The sequence below is a fragment of the Sinohyriopsis cumingii genome, unplaced genomic scaffold, assembly GCF_028554795.1.
Source record: "Sinohyriopsis cumingii isolate HCF-2022 unplaced genomic scaffold, ASM2855479v2 utg002136l, whole genome shotgun sequence".
Taxonomy (NCBI): domain Eukaryota; kingdom Metazoa; phylum Mollusca; class Bivalvia; order Unionida; family Unionidae; genus Sinohyriopsis; species Sinohyriopsis cumingii.
The window spans coordinates 1-16,018 of NW_028316138.1; the positions used below are offsets into that span (position 1 = coordinate 1).

The 16,018-nt window shown below is 34.5% G+C and overlaps 6 non-coding genes across 6 annotated transcripts; all 6 read left to right on the forward strand.

Moving 5' to 3' along the window:
- The first annotated feature begins 4,753 nt into the window (after positions 1-4,753).
- On the forward strand, positions 4,754-4,827 carry Trnan-guu (transfer RNA asparagine (anticodon GUU)). Its single transcript has one exon. It is a non-coding gene; the product is annotated as a tRNA-Asn (tRNA).
- Positions 4,828-5,531: 704 nt separating this feature from the next.
- Trnan-guu (transfer RNA asparagine (anticodon GUU)) lies at positions 5,532-5,605 on the forward strand. The gene has a single exon. It is a non-coding gene; the product is annotated as a tRNA-Asn (tRNA).
- A 707-nt stretch (positions 5,606-6,312) lies between these two features.
- Trnan-guu (transfer RNA asparagine (anticodon GUU)) lies at positions 6,313-6,386 on the forward strand. Its single transcript has one exon. It is a non-coding gene; the product is annotated as a tRNA-Asn (tRNA).
- A 3,263-nt stretch (positions 6,387-9,649) lies between these two features.
- On the forward strand, positions 9,650-9,723 carry Trnan-guu (transfer RNA asparagine (anticodon GUU)). Its single transcript has one exon. It is a non-coding gene; the product is annotated as a tRNA-Asn (tRNA).
- A 708-nt stretch (positions 9,724-10,431) lies between these two features.
- On the forward strand, positions 10,432-10,505 carry Trnan-guu (transfer RNA asparagine (anticodon GUU)). Its single transcript has one exon. It is a non-coding gene; the product is annotated as a tRNA-Asn (tRNA).
- A 704-nt stretch (positions 10,506-11,209) lies between these two features.
- Positions 11,210-11,283, forward strand: Trnan-guu (transfer RNA asparagine (anticodon GUU)). Its single transcript has one exon. It is a non-coding gene; the product is annotated as a tRNA-Asn (tRNA).
- The last annotated feature ends 4,735 nt before the right edge of the window (positions 11,284-16,018 follow it).

Below are 16,018 nucleotides of genomic sequence, written 5' to 3' on the forward strand. Positions count from 1 at the left end.
TATTGCAAGAAACCTTTTGGGATGATGAGTTTGTTGAAAGTATTAGAGAAAATGAGATTTGGAATGGTGACATATTTTATAGTAATGCAGACAATAGGAGGGCAGGTGTTGCTGTTTTAGTAGTGAGAGAATTGAGAAATCAGGTGACACAAGAAATTATTGAAAAGGGTAGGATTTTACACCTTAAAATAGCTATTGATGATAAAGTGATTGATTTAATCAATATTTATGCTCCAAATGTTGTGAAGGAAAGGTTTAACTTTTTCATGAAGCTAAATACATATTTACATAACAGTACTAGTGATAGCACTATCCTGGCTGGTGATTTTAATACAACTTTAGCAGGTATTGATCGACATAACAAAGCCTTACATATTGATGATGTAGCAGTGCGTGAACTTTATAAAATTATTCATGATAGGAATATTACCGATTTATGGAGATCACGAAATCCTAGTACTCGTAGTTTCTCCAGAAAACAAGTTGTACTAGGCGAAATGAAGCAGAGTAGAATAGATTATTTTTTGATTTCCTCAAAATTGCATTCCAATGTGCAAAATATTTATTATGCAGATACATCCTTTAGTGATCATTCTTTTGTATACCTTAAACTAAATACCTGCAAAGTGGAAACAGGGCCCGGATTATGGATACTAAACAACAATGTTCTTTTTGAGGAAAAATATGTACAAAGAGTGAAATCAATTCTTACCGAAGGAAAAACTGACGAAATGTATTTCAGGGAACCACTCATTTGGTGGGATAATGTAAAATACAAAATTAAAAAATTTTCCCAAGTATACTGTACAAGAAGAAATAAGGAAAGATTACAAGAATACTTTACATTGCAAAATAAATTAAAATCATTTTCAGAAAAAGTCGCAAATAAAGAATCATATGACATTAACAAATATGAAGAACTAAAACATCAGCTAAGTGACTATGAAACTGATTTTTGTCGGGGTGCTATTTTGAGATCTAAGGCGAAATGGGCAATTGAAAGCGATAGAAATACTAAATACTTTCTAAATCTTGAGAAATATCGACACAACAAAAATGTAATCAATGAATTGATTGATGATGATGGTGTAATTATTTCAAATACAAGCGGGATCTTAGATGAAATACATCAGTTTTATAGTCATTTATATTCTTCGGTAACTGTTGATGATAATTGTACTGATTCACTTTTAAATTTTGTAAACTGTTCTGTATCTGATGAGGATAAAGATATGTGTGATGCCATAATAACAGTTGATGAAATACATACAGCTATAAAAGGGATGGCTAAAAATAAAAGCCCCGGCCCGGACGGATTGACAGTAGAGTGGTATTGTAAATTTTATGATTGTATATATGATATTCTGTTGCACATCTTTCAGAGTGTTAAGAATGACAATATTATGTCGAGATCAATGAGATTTGGGGTTATATCACTTATTTATAAAAATAAGGGGGATAATAGAAGATTGCAAAATTGGCGTCCTATCAGTTTACTTAATGTAGATTATAAAATTTTGGCAAGGATTTTGTCTACACGTTTAAAAATGGTATTACCCAAAATTATTTCTCAAACTCAGACATGTTGTATAGTTGGGAGAGATATTGCTGATACTATAGTCACTGTAAGAGATATTATAGATATGGTTGAGAGAGACAATCTTGAGGGATATATCTTAAAAATTGATCAAGAAAAAGCGTTTGACAGAGTTTGCCACTCATATCTGATTTCTGTTTTACGAAAGTTCGGTTTTGGTGACAATTTTATTCAGTGGATAAAGATATTTTATAATGAAATTAAAAGTAGTGTTAAATGCAATGGTCATCTAACGAAAACCTTTTTAATTAAAAATTCAGTCAGACAAGGTTGTCCTATATCAGCAATGTTATATGTATTAGCAGCAGAACCCTTAGGACTCGCTATCAAAGCAAATTCCACTATCAAAGGTATTCCACTCCCACTGTCTAGTAATACAAGTAAAGTTTTTCAACATGCAGATGATACAACCTTGACATTAGCGGACACACAATCCATTAATCAATCTTTTAATGTACTTGACTTGTATTGTAAAGGATCTGGTGCAAAGGTGAACAAGGAAAAGACAGAACTTCTGTGTATTGGATCTGGTAAACTTACTGATGATTATTGCAAACAATTACAAATTCAAATGTGTGATCAAGTCATCTTAATTTTGGGAGCTTATGTTGGAAAATGTGCAAAGTTATGTGAGCAACTGAACTGGAATGATAGATTGTCTAAAATTAAAAACTTATTGCAACTGTGGTCACAGAGATTTTTGACAATACAAGGAAAAGTAACAGTTGTTAATAACTTATTAGTTTCTAGAGTATTGTACATAGTGTCAGTTCAGCCTCTTCCTGATATGATTGCTGATGAATTGAAGCAATTATTTCTCAGATTTATCTGGTCAGGAAAGTCCCATTTGGTTCACTATTATACAATAATTGGTGATAAGCGAAATGGCGGACTACAGTTAACTGATATAAAGATGAAAATGTATGCATTCAGACTAAAATTTTTAAAAAGATACTTTGATGTGAATTGCCATGCTATGTGGAAAAATACCTTTGATCACTTTTTATCTACTGTCCTGAACATGAGGTTGACCAAAGAGTTGTTTCTCATGTCTTTAAATAAGCAACAATTGAATACCCTACCTATATTTTACAGAGAAATGTTTCATGCATGGGAAAAACTTAGAAATAATATCGATACAAATATTGATGTGAGGAATGTTTTTGAACAACCTCTCTTTTTAAATCCTAATATTACATGTGCTGGTAAAACGTTGTTTTTCGCAGAATTTATAGAAGCAGGAATTGTTCGTGTTCAGGATATTACATATGAATTTGTACCTGGAATATTACCTTATAGAGCTATTCAAGAAATGATATACAAATCAAATTCTGAGATCAAAACAGATAAGATAAAAGAAGACTATAATTGCATAATAGAAAGTATACCATTAGGCTGGAGAAATATTGTTGCAACAGAGTCAAAACCCACTGTAACCAATGGGAGAAATAATATGTTTCTCAGAGTTGATACCAAATTATATGACCTCTGTTTATGTACAACACAACTATTTTACAAGCTTTTATGTACGTTGATTTTTCAAGAACCAGCTTCTGTTTCCTTTTGGAGTAAGATATTTAGTTTGGAAAAGCATAAATACTGGAAATTGATACACCTACCTTTCAAGACCCCAGATTGTATAGATTTGGATTACAGAATAATGCACAATCGAATATTTACAAAAGAGAGACTAAAATACTATGGCAAAATTGATAATGACTTATGTCCAGTGTGCCAGTTGGAAACAGAGGATTTATTTCACATGTTTTTGAAATATCCTGAATTAAGCTCTTTTAAGAATTATATTGTATATATAGTTGAGATTCTTTTTAAAAATTGTAGAGTTGGTGTTCTCAATAGAACTTCTTTTGAACAAATGCTCATGATAGGATATAACAAAGAAACAAAATTAGTAAATAGTTATTTTTTGAACTACATTCTGAGCATTGCTCGATTGTGCATTTACAAAAGAAGAAACATTATGTCGTTATTAGGGAAACAAATAGACATCGAAAGATTGTTCCAATATTTGACTAGAAAATATATATTATATGCGTATCAACATTACAAAGACAAAAATCAGACTTTGATTACGAAGTATTTTGTAAAAGATAATCCTTTAATGAGAATAGAAGAGGATAAACTGTTTATTACATTGTAGAATCATTGTTTTGTACTATAGGATTACAAAATAAAATTTTAGAATCATTGTTCTGTAACATAGCTTAACAAAATAATATTGTAGAATCATTGTTTTGTAATATAGCATTACAAAATACTATTGTAGAACCATTATTTTGTAATATAGCATTACAAACTACTATGTACATACTGACTGTATACTTTTAACTTATATACTGTGCAAAGCGTTTTTTAAATAAAGAAAGAAAAAAAAAAGCGCGTTCGGCTGTTAACCGAAAGGTTGGTGGTTCGAGCCCACCCAGGGACGATGACTCTTATTTTGTACCTCTTCGTTTGAGTCTTTCATCCTTGTCTATCATATTCCGGAACAAAAAGCAAGCGTGACATATGTACATATATTGTTTAAGGCATCTTTATTGCATTGTTATACAATGATTCAACTACAAAAATTTATTTTACATAATCTTCACACTACCGACAAGCAACAAGTAAGCTTATGTACTTAATGCAGTGTCATAATAGATGCATAAAAGTGTTTTCAGATATGAGATTACACACCATTTTCCAATATGACCATCAATCAGTTTTAGCAGTGAAAATACTCTCAGGCCAAAACTACAAGACATATGCATGAAACGAAATGATTAGAGATAGATATATCCAAATTGGACATAAATCCAATGTATTCGAGGCGAGAAGAGCGATAAAATGCCTTATTTGCTGAATGATGTCAGTTTTCTACAAATTGAAATTTACCCCTTTCTCTATATGATCTGTACATCTCTTAATTACGTGGTTTATAATATGGCCCAGTGAACATTTTAAACTGCAGAAATTGCTTAAAGCTTATGTCATCACGCACTCCACTGCCCATTGGCTGACCGTTTGAGACGAAATCTAGATTGCTGAACATACCCATTTCTGACACTTTCGCACTTTGTCTCACTTCCATAAAAACCGGTCATTTTGACTTTAAAGCTGACTAATTATTGACCAGGAGATATTGCTCTTCAGGTCTCTGTGGCGCAATCGGCAAGCGCGTTCGGCTGTTAACCGAAAGGGTGGTGCTTCGAGCCCACCCAGGGACGATGACTCTTATTTTGCACCTTTTCATTTGAGTCTTTTATCCTTGTCTGCCATATTCCCGAACAAAAAGGAAGCATAATATATGTACATATATTTTTTAAATCATGTTTATTGCATTATTATACAACGATTGAACTACGAAAATTATTTTGACATTACCTGCACACTGCCGCCAAAGAACAAGACTTTTGTACTTAATGCATTGTAATAATAGATACATAAACGTGTTTACAGATATGATATTACACACCATCTTCCAATATGATCATGACTCAATTTTAGCCGTGAAAATACTCTCAAGCCAACACTACAAGGGTTATGCATAAAACCGAATGATTAGAGATAGATATATCCAACTTGGACATAAATCCAATGTATTCGAGGCGAGAAGAGAGATAAAATGCCTTATTTGCATAATGATGTCAGTTTTCACCAAATCGAATGATACCCCATTTTCTATATGATCTCTACGTGTGTTAATTACGCGGTGTATAATATGGCCCAGTTAAAATTTTAAACTGCAGAGAATGGTTAATGCTTATGTCGTCATGCACTCCACTACCGATTGGCTGACCGTTTGAGACGAAATCTAGATTTCTGATCATAACCATTTCTGACACTTTCGCACTTTCTCTCACTTCCATTAAAACCGGTCATTTTGACTTTGTAGCTGACTAATTATTGACCAAGAGATATTGGTCTTCAGGTCTCTGTGGCGCAATCGGTTAGCGCGTTCGGCTGTTAACCGAAAGGTTGGTGGTTCGAGCCCACCCAGGGACGATGACTCTTATTTTGTACCTCTTCGTTTGAGTCTTTCATCCTTGTCTATCATATTCCGGAACAAAAAGCAAGCGTGATATATGTACATATATTGTTCAAGGCATCTTTATTGCATTGTTATACAATGATTCAAGTACAAAAATTTATTTTACGTAATCTTCACACTACCGACAAGCAACAAGTAAGGATATATACTTAATGCAGTGTCATAATAGATGCATAAAAGTGTTTTCAGATATGATATTACACACCATCTTCCAGTATGATCATCACTCAATTTTAGCAGTGAAAATACTCAGAGGCCAAAACTATTAGATATATGCATGAAACCGAATGATTAGAGATAGATATATCCAACTTGGACAAAGATCCAATGTATTCGAGGCGAGAAGAGCGATAAAATGCCTTATTTGCTGAATGATGTCAGTTTTCTACAAATCGAATTATACCCATTTCTCTATAGGATCTGTACATCTCTTAATAACGTAGTTTATAATATGACCCAGTGAACATTTTAAACTGCAGAAATTGCTTTATGCTTATGTCACCACGCACTCCACTACCGATTGGCTGACCGTTTGAGACGAAATCTAGATTGCTGACGATAACCATTTCTGACACTTTAGCACTTTGATTCACTTCGATAGAAACCGGTTATTTTGACTTTAAAGATGACTAATTATTGACCAAGTGATACTGGTCTTCAAGTCTCTGTGGCGCAATCGGTTAGCGCGTTCGGCTGTTAACCGAAAGGTTGGTGGTTCGAGCCCACCCAGGGACGATGAATGTTATTTTGCACCTCTTCATTTGCGTCTTTCATCCTAGTCTACCATATTCCGGAACAAAAAGCAAGTGTAATATATGTACATATATTGTTTAAGGCATCTTTATTGCATTGTTATACAATGATTCAGCTAGGAAATTCTATTTTACATAACCTTCACACTGACGTCAAGCAACAAGTAGGCTTATGTACTTAATGCAGTGTCATAATAGATGCATAAAAGTGTTTTCAGATATGATATTACACACCATCTTCCAATATGATCATCACTCAATTTTAGCAGTGAAAATACTCTCAGGCCAAAACTACAAGACATATGCATGAAACCGAATGATTAGAGATAAATATATCCAACTTGGACATAAATCCAATGAATATGAGGCGAGAAGAGCGATAAAATGCCTTATTTGCTGAATGATGTCAGTTTTCTACAAATCGAAGTATACCCATTTCTCTGTATGATCTGTACATCTCTTAATTACGTGGTTTATAATATGGCCCAGTGAACATTTTAAACTGCAGAAATTGCTTTATGCTTATGTCATCATGCACTCCACTACCGATTGGCTGGCCGTTTAAAGGAGACTAGAAAGAAAAATTTGCCTTTTATGTATGTAATTCTCGATAAATTTTAATTGGACTGTGATGTTTATAAATTATATATCGTAGAATGGTAGTGATTATATTGCGCGGAAGATACCACTATCGCGTAAATTGTCGAGTTTTTCCGAGCTTTGTTGAGACGATAGATGACGTGGTCCTGTGACGCAGTACTAGCCAGTCCTCAAATACAAACATACATGGCGAGCGAGACAAGAGGAGTGAAGGTTTGGGTTGCTCATTCAAAAGTTGAATATGTTTCCGAGTTATGCTCATAACTATATCTGTTGAACTGTGTGTTTAAGACCTGACAGCAGAAAAGTACAACAGTAAGAAGGTGCTCATATTTCATATCTTGGAATTTAAAAAATGCAATGTAATTTTTAAATAAATACTTATACATCGTGTGCTGTGCACAAATGTGATAAGGATTAAGTGATGGTGCCCAATGTAAAAATTAAAAATTTACCACAATGCAATAAATTCATTTAAGAATGATGTAAATGACATATTCATTACACAAGCCCGGACAGTTCAAGCCGGGAGGAAAACCTCCCGATTTTGGGGGTATTTCCACACCTACCTCCCGATCTCGTACTATCTCCCGAGTTTTTGCAGAGAACTCCCTATTATAACATTATGTCTGCCAATTTTCATTTCTCAGAAGAAGATAAAAAACAAAAAACAAAAACAAAAAAGCACCATACATAAATATATAGAACGTATACAATCCACAGATGCCATATTCTATTTTATCACTTGTGAATATTGTCGTGACGAAATAGTAAATATCACACTAGTTTTTTTCTCCAGTAAATAGAATGTTAAGATTAAACATTATTCACGTAAATTTCATACTTTTTCAAACACTACAACAGATTTGTAGTAATAAAAACATTAAAAAAATAAAATTGTCGCCAATTGGCCTAAATCCCATGAATGATCACTGTGAATGTGGCCTACGTTTCTCTGCAAAGAAAATCAATCTCCATTTCCACCAAAGAAACTGCCAGTTAACGCCTGACATTCCTCTACCGTATATGTAAAGTTTAATTACCATGATTAAATTAAAAGAAGGAATAAATGAAAATATGTCACGCAGTATATGTGCCCCCAAAGAACTAATTCAGAATAAATATTGTATTCAGTAAACCGTGTTACACGCCTTAAGACTTAAACCTAAGGAAATAAGGTGGGATTTAAATGTGGGAAAAACAGATTTTAACTGTTAAAATGAAGTCCTAGGCATCGTAAGTTACAATAAAATAGGGCATCGTTTATTTTCCAATCAATACTGATGTTTACATATACATATTGTAGAACATGGTTTCTTTGAAGTATGTCGGAAGAGCAGTCCTTTTCACAAGATAAATGAATTGATAAGGATTAACTGTTAATTAGCCACACTGGCCTTATGCTTGTGTACTCAAGTCTAACCGTTAGCTATTATGCAGTTTAGCCACAGCTGACCAGAATAAGATACAAGGGTCTTGTCCTGGGGGATAATAAGGCGTATCAGAGGGGAAATGGCGCGTCCAATGGGTGCTCGCACATTGGGGCAAGGGATGGGGTCAATTGTAGCCTCCTCCAATTTCTATTGTCAGCCAGTTAAATTGAAACTTTGATTTTATAACTGACCTCTTTTCTTTTTAGTCGCTGCTATTTAAACATCCTAAGGGATAGTTTTATATCAGTTCCAATCATTACAGATTACCGTTTATACATACTACGTGTAACAGGCATAGACTGATTATTATTTTTTATTTTTAAATTTTTATTTAAGATTACTGAAAATTGTGTTTTCTCGAAACATGACCGTGTCAGTGGTTTAAAATCTTATTTTTAGATAAGCTTTCATTTGATTAAAATCAGATCTCAATTTCACCTAGGACAGTGGTGATTTGATTTCGATTGTGCCATGTTAAGGCATGTACGTCAATATCTTGAAAATACATTTACTCTTTTCATCAGCGCGATCAAAGTTTCCACAGGCAAACAATTTTTTTCCGACAAACCCGACGGGGACCTAACTTTGAATAGAGGATGGGCCCGAACTAAAATTAGAGGGGCCCCGAGAGTCGGGCTATCATATTTTTTCCGGGTTCCTTTTCGTAACATTCCTTTAGAAATGTAATGATTATAGTGTGCTGTATGGTGTTGCTTTGAAATCGACTCGCTTGTAATAATGTATCCATACTTTCTTTATGCCTTTATTTTTGGAAAAGAAAAAGAAAATGTTGTCCACAGGCTTTTCTTAATGTGCTATTACACCCGTAAGTAACGCAAAACGGCATTGTCTTTTACTCTGGCAACTCCCAGTTGGGATGCTGGAGTCGATTCTATGACGTCACACCCGAAAGTAACCGAATAGGCGCGGAAATTTTGCATACAAGGTCACGGAAATTCAGCTCCTAGAAGATATGCCAATATTTAAATATTGGCATTACGGTCGCGGATGATACTTCAGAATCAGGTTTTCTTCTATAGTGCTTTTATTATTATTCTGTATTTCCATTGGTTTCTGGTCTCCTTTAAGGCGAAATCGAGATTTCTGACCATAACCATTTCTGACACTTTCCGACTTTCTCTCACTTCCATTAAAACCGGTCATTTTGACTTTGCAGCTGACTAATTGTTGACGAAGAAATATTGGACTTCAGGTCTCTGTGGCGCAATCGGTTAGCGCGTTCGGCTGTTAACCGAAAGGGTGGTGGTTCCAGCCCACCCAGGGACGATGACTCTTATTTTGCACCTCTTCATTTGAGTCTTTCAGCCTTGTCTACCATATTCCGGAACAAAAAGCAAGCATAATATATGTACATATATTGTTTAAAGCATGTTTATTGCATTAGTATACAACGATTGAACCACGAAAATTATTTTCACATTACCTTCACACTGCCGCCAAGGAACAAGACGACTTTTGTACTTAATGCAGTGTCATAATAGATGCAAAAAGGTGTTTTCAGATAAGATATTACACACCATCTTCCAATATGATCATGACTCAGTTTTAGCCGTGAAAATACTCTCAAGCCAAAACTACAAGGCTTATGCATAAAACCGAATGATTAGAGAGATATACATATCCAACTTGGACATAAATCCAATGTATTCGAGGCGAGAAGAGCGATAAAATGCCTTATTTGCTGAATGATGTCAGTTTTCTAAAATCGAATTATACCCCTTTCTCTATATGATCTGTACATCTCTTAATGACGTGGTTTATAATATGGCCCAGTGAACATTTTAAAATGCAGAAATTGCTTCATGCTTATGTCATCACGCACTCCACTACCCACTGGCTGACCGTTTGAGACGAAACCGAGATCGCTGACCATAACCATTTCTGACACTTTCGCACTTTGTTTCACTTCAATAAAATCCGGTCATTTTGACTGTAAAGCTGACTAATTATTGACCAAGGGGTATTGCTCTTCAGGTCTCTGTGGCGCAATCGGTTAGCGCTTTCGGCTGTTAACCGAAAGGTTGGTGGTATGAGCCCACCCAGGGACGATGACTCTTATTTTGCACCTTTTCATTTGAGTCTTTTATCCTTGTCTGCCATATTCCCGAACAAAAAGGAAGCATAATATATGTACATATATTTTTTAAATCATGTTTATTGCATTATTATACAACGATTGAACTACGAAAATTATTTTGACATTACCTTCACACTGCCGCCAAAGAACGAGACTTTTGTACTTAATGCATTGTAATAATAGATACATAAAAGTGTTTACAGATATGATATTACACACCATCTTCCAATATGATCATGACTCAATTTTAGCCGTGAAAATACTCTCAAGCCAAAACTACAAGACTTATGCATAAAACCGAATGATTAGAGATAGATATATCCAACTTGGACATAAATCCAATGTATCCGAGGCGAGAAGAGAGATAAAATGCCTTATTTGCATAATGATGTCAGTTTTCACCAAATCGAATGATACCCCATTTTCTATATGATCTCTACATGTGTTAATTACGCTGTGTATAATATGGCCCAGTTAAAATTTTAAACTGCGGAAATTGCTTAATGCTTATGTCGTCATGCACTCCACTACCGATTGGCTGACCGTTTGAGACGAAATCTAGATTTCTGATCATAACCATTTCTGACACTTTCGCACTTTCTCTCACTTCCATTAAAACCGGTCATTTTGACTTTGTAGCTGACTAATTATTGACCAAGAGATATTGGTCTTCAGGTCTCTGTGGCGCAATCGGCTAGCGCGTTCGGCTGTTAACCGAAAGGTTGGTGGTTCGAGCCCACCCAGGGACGATGACTCTTATTTTGTACCTCTTCGTTTGAGTCTTTCATCCTTGTCTATCATATTCCGGAACAAAAAGCAAGCGTGATATATGTACATATATTGTTTAAGGCATCTTTATTGCATTGTTATACAATGATTCAACTACAAAAATTTATTTTACATAATCTTCACACTACCGACAAGCAACAAGTAAGCTTATGTACTTAATGCAGTGTCATAATAGATGCATAAAAGTGTTTTCAGATATGATATTACACACCATCTTCCAGTATGATCATCACTCAATTTTAGCAGTGAAAATACTCTCAGGCCAAAACTATAAGATATATGCATGAAAACGAATGATTAGAGATAGATATATCCAAATTGGACATAAATCCAATGTATTCGAGGCGAGAGGAGCGATAAAATGCTTTATTTGGTGAATGATGTCAGTTTCTTACAAATCGAAATTTACCCCTTTCTCTATATGATCTGTAGATCTCTTAATTACGTGGTTTATAATATGGTCCAGTGAACATTTTAAACTGCAGAAATTGCTTTATGTTTATGTCATCATGCACTCCACTACCGATTGGCTGACCCTTTGAGACGAAATCTAGATTTCTGATCATAACCATTTCTGACACTTTCGCACTTTCTCTCACTTCCATTAAAACCGGTCATTTTGACTTTGTAGCTGACTAATTATTGACCAAGAGATATTGGTCTTCAGGTCTCTGTGGCGCAATCGGTTAGCGCGTTCGGCTGGGGACTTCCGGTTATGACATCAGAAGGAAAACACGTTTGATGATCGCTCCGTGAATTTTCCAGTTTTTTTCCTTTAATAGACATTTTTGCTGTTTTAATTTGTTACAGGTACTTTGATAAGATTTGTGTGATCGCATTCATATATAAGTGAGATATATTTTGAGTGTGTGGATAACTTTATCCACCACACAATATATTATTTTCTGTGACAATGAATACAAAGCCTGGTCGTACTGCACGTGCAGCACAAGGAGCTGACTCACACTCTAATGACACCAGTGGAATAGCTAACAATAAGAATGGCATGTCGAGTAACATTGATAGACAGACAGGAGCTTCTCGTCGTTTTGGGAAAGAATGTACCGTGGTGATTGATGTAAAGGATGTGAAGAAAATAAAGGCAAGTGATATTGTTAGAAGTGTAGAAGAATTAACCGGAGATATGTCGGTCTATGCAGTTGTGCCCAAAGGTGCAAATTTGTATGAGGTCACACTACCGAGCAAGGAAGTAGCATATAATACCTTGTGTGGAATTGATATTGGAAGTGAACACTTTGATTGTACTCTATTATATTCAGACACTATTATAGTGTCAATTCTTCATTTGCCAGCATACATCAATGATGATGATATAAGTATGAAGCTCGGTGAATACGGAGTAGAACTTCTTTCTCCCATTCAACGCAGATATTATCCTGGAACTAGTGTGGCTGATGGGACTCGTTATGTCAAATGTAAATTTCCACAGCAGGTAAAATCCTTGCCTTACAGTCTGAAATTTCAGACTGTTAATGGTCAACAATACTTTAGAGTATTACATGATAATCAAGTTAAGGTATGTTCTAGATGTCTAGATCCGGGACATGTTATAAAAGACTGCCCTGATTTTGTATGCTACAAGTGTGGGGAGCAAGGCCATGTAGCAAAAAATTGCACAAGGCAAAGATGTGATAGTTGTGGAAGTTTTCCTCTTATGTGTACATGCAGGATATGCGACAAATGCCACAAAGAGGCGCAAACATGTATGTGTTACAGAGAGGCCATTGCAGGCAGTCATTCGCAAGTTGATGATGATACGAGGGAAGACATATTGGAGTTACCGAGTGACGAAGATGATAAAGAAGAAATTGAGAATGCAAAAAAAGATAATGAGAGTGGAGAAAGTGGGGAAGAAAAAGAAAGAATTGGAGTTGATATGACCAATGTAGAAATAGAGGAAGTAAACAACAATCATACAATTGGAGATGGATCGGGGACAGATTCAGATGATGACAGGAAGATGGCTGCAGACGTTGTTGAAAGATCAAACGAATCACGTACATGTCAAGAAAACGGTACTAATATCGAAAATTTCAAAGTAGTACAAAGGAGAAGGAGAAGGTTTAATCCAGTACCTAACATGAAATTGAATAACATGCGACGAACACCTATTAAGAAATGATCAAACACTCGACATTTTTTAATACTTTCAATACACTCATCATAATCATGGCTTTAAATATTGTATCTCTAAATGTAAATGGCTTGCGTAATTTGAATAAACTAAAGTCTGTTTTAGAAATATTTAAGGAGAAAAGAGGCCATATTTTATTATTGCAAGAAACCTTTTGGGATGATGAGTTTGTTGAAAGTATTAGAGAAAATGAGATTTGGAATGGTGACATATTTTATAGTAATGCAGACAATAGGAGGGCAGGTGTTGCTGTTTTAGTAGTGAGAGAATTGAGAAATCAGGTGACACAAGAAATTATTGAAAAGGGTAGGATTTTACACCTTAAAATAGCTATTGATGATAAAGTGATTGATTTAATCAATATTTATGCTCCAAATGTTGTGAAGGAAAGGTTTAACTTTTTCATGAAGCTAAATACATATTTACATAACAGTACTAGTGATAGCACTATCCTGGCTGGTGATTTTATTACAACTTTAGCAGGTATTGATCGACATAACAAAGCCTTACATATTGATGATGTAGCAGTGCGTGAACTTTATAAAATTATTCATGATAGGAATATTACCGATTTATGGAGATCACGAAATCCTAGTACTCGTAGTTTCTCCAGAAAACAAGTTGTACTAGGCGAAATGAAGCAGAGTAGAATAGATTATTTTTTGATTTCCTCAAAATTGCATTCCAATGTGCAAAATATTTATTATGCAGATACATCCTTTAGTGATCATTCTTTTGTATACCTTAAACTAAATACCTGCAAAGTGGAAACAGGGCCCGGATTATGGATACTAAACAACAATGTTCTTTTTGAGGAAAAATATGTACAAAGAGTGAAATCAATTCTTACCGAAGGAAAAACTGACGAAATGTATTTCAGGGAACCACTCATTTGGTGGGATAATGTAAAATACAAAATTAAAAAATTTTCCCAAGTATACTGTACAAGAAGAAATAAGGAAAGATTACAAGAATACTTTACATTGCAAAATAAATTAAAATCATTTTCAGAAAAAGTCGCAAATAAAGAATCATATGACATTAACAAATATGAAGAACTAAAACATCAGCTAAGTGACTATGAAACTGATTTTTGTCGGGGTGCTATTTTGAGATCTAAGGCGAAATGGGCAATTGAAAGCGATAGAAATACTAAATACTTTCTAAATCTTGAGAAATATCGACACAACAAAAATGTAATCAATGAATTGATTGATGATGATGGTGTAATTATTTCAAATACAAGCGGGATCTTAGATGAAATACATCAGTTTTATAGTCATTTATATTCTTCGGTAACTGTTGATGATAATTGTACTGATTCACTTTTAAATTTTGTAAACTGTTCTGTATCTGATGAGGATAAAGATATGTGTGATGCCATAATAACAGTTGATGAAATACATACAGCTATAAAAGGGATGGCTAAAAATAAAAGCCCCGGCCCGGACGGATTGACAGTAGAGTGGTATTGTAAATTTTATGATTGTATATATGATATTCTGTTGCACATCTTTCAGAGTGTTAAGAATGACAATATTATGTCGAGATCAATGAGATTTGGGGTTATATCACTTATTTATAAAAATAAGGGGGATAATAGAAGATTGCAAAATTGGCGTCCTATCAGTTTACTTAATGTAGATTATAAAATTTTGGCAAGGATTTTGTCTACACGTTTAAAAATGGTATTACCCAAAATTATTTCTCAAACTCAGACATGTTGTATAGTTGGGAGAGATATTGCTGATACTATAGTCACTGTAAGAGATATTATAGATATGGTTGAGAGAGACAATCTTGAGGGATATATCTTAAAAATTGATCAAGAAAAAGCGTTTGACAGAGTTTGCCACTCATATCTGATTTCTGTTTTACGAAAGTTCGGTTTTGGTGACAATTTTATTCAGTGGATAAAGATATTTTATAATGAAATTAAAAGTAGTGTTAAATGCAATGGTCATCTAACGAAACCCTTTTTAATTAAAAATTCAGTCAGACAAGGTTGTCCTATATCAGCAATGTTATATGTATTAGCAGCAGAACCCTTAGGACTCGCTATCAAAGCAAATTCCACTATCAAAGGTATTCCACTCCCACTGTCTAGTAATACAAGTAAAGTTTTTCAACATGCAGATGATACAACCTTGACATTAGCGGACACACAATCCATTAATCAATCTTTTAATGTACTTGACTTGTATTGTAAAGGATCTGGTGCAAAGGTGAACAAGGAAAAGACAGAACTTCTGTGTATTGGATCTGGTAAACTTACTGATGATTATTGCAAACAATTACAAATTCAAATGTGTGATCAAGTCATCTTAATTTTGGGAGCTTATGTTGGAAAATGTGCAAAGTTATGTGAGCAACTGAACTGGAATGATAGATTGTCTAAAATTAAAAACTTATTGCAACTGTGGTCACAGAGATTTTTGACAATACAAGGAAAAGTAACAGTTGTTAATAACTTATTAGTTTCTAGAGTATTGTACATAGTGTCAGTTCAGCCTCTTCCTGATATGATTGCTGATGAATTG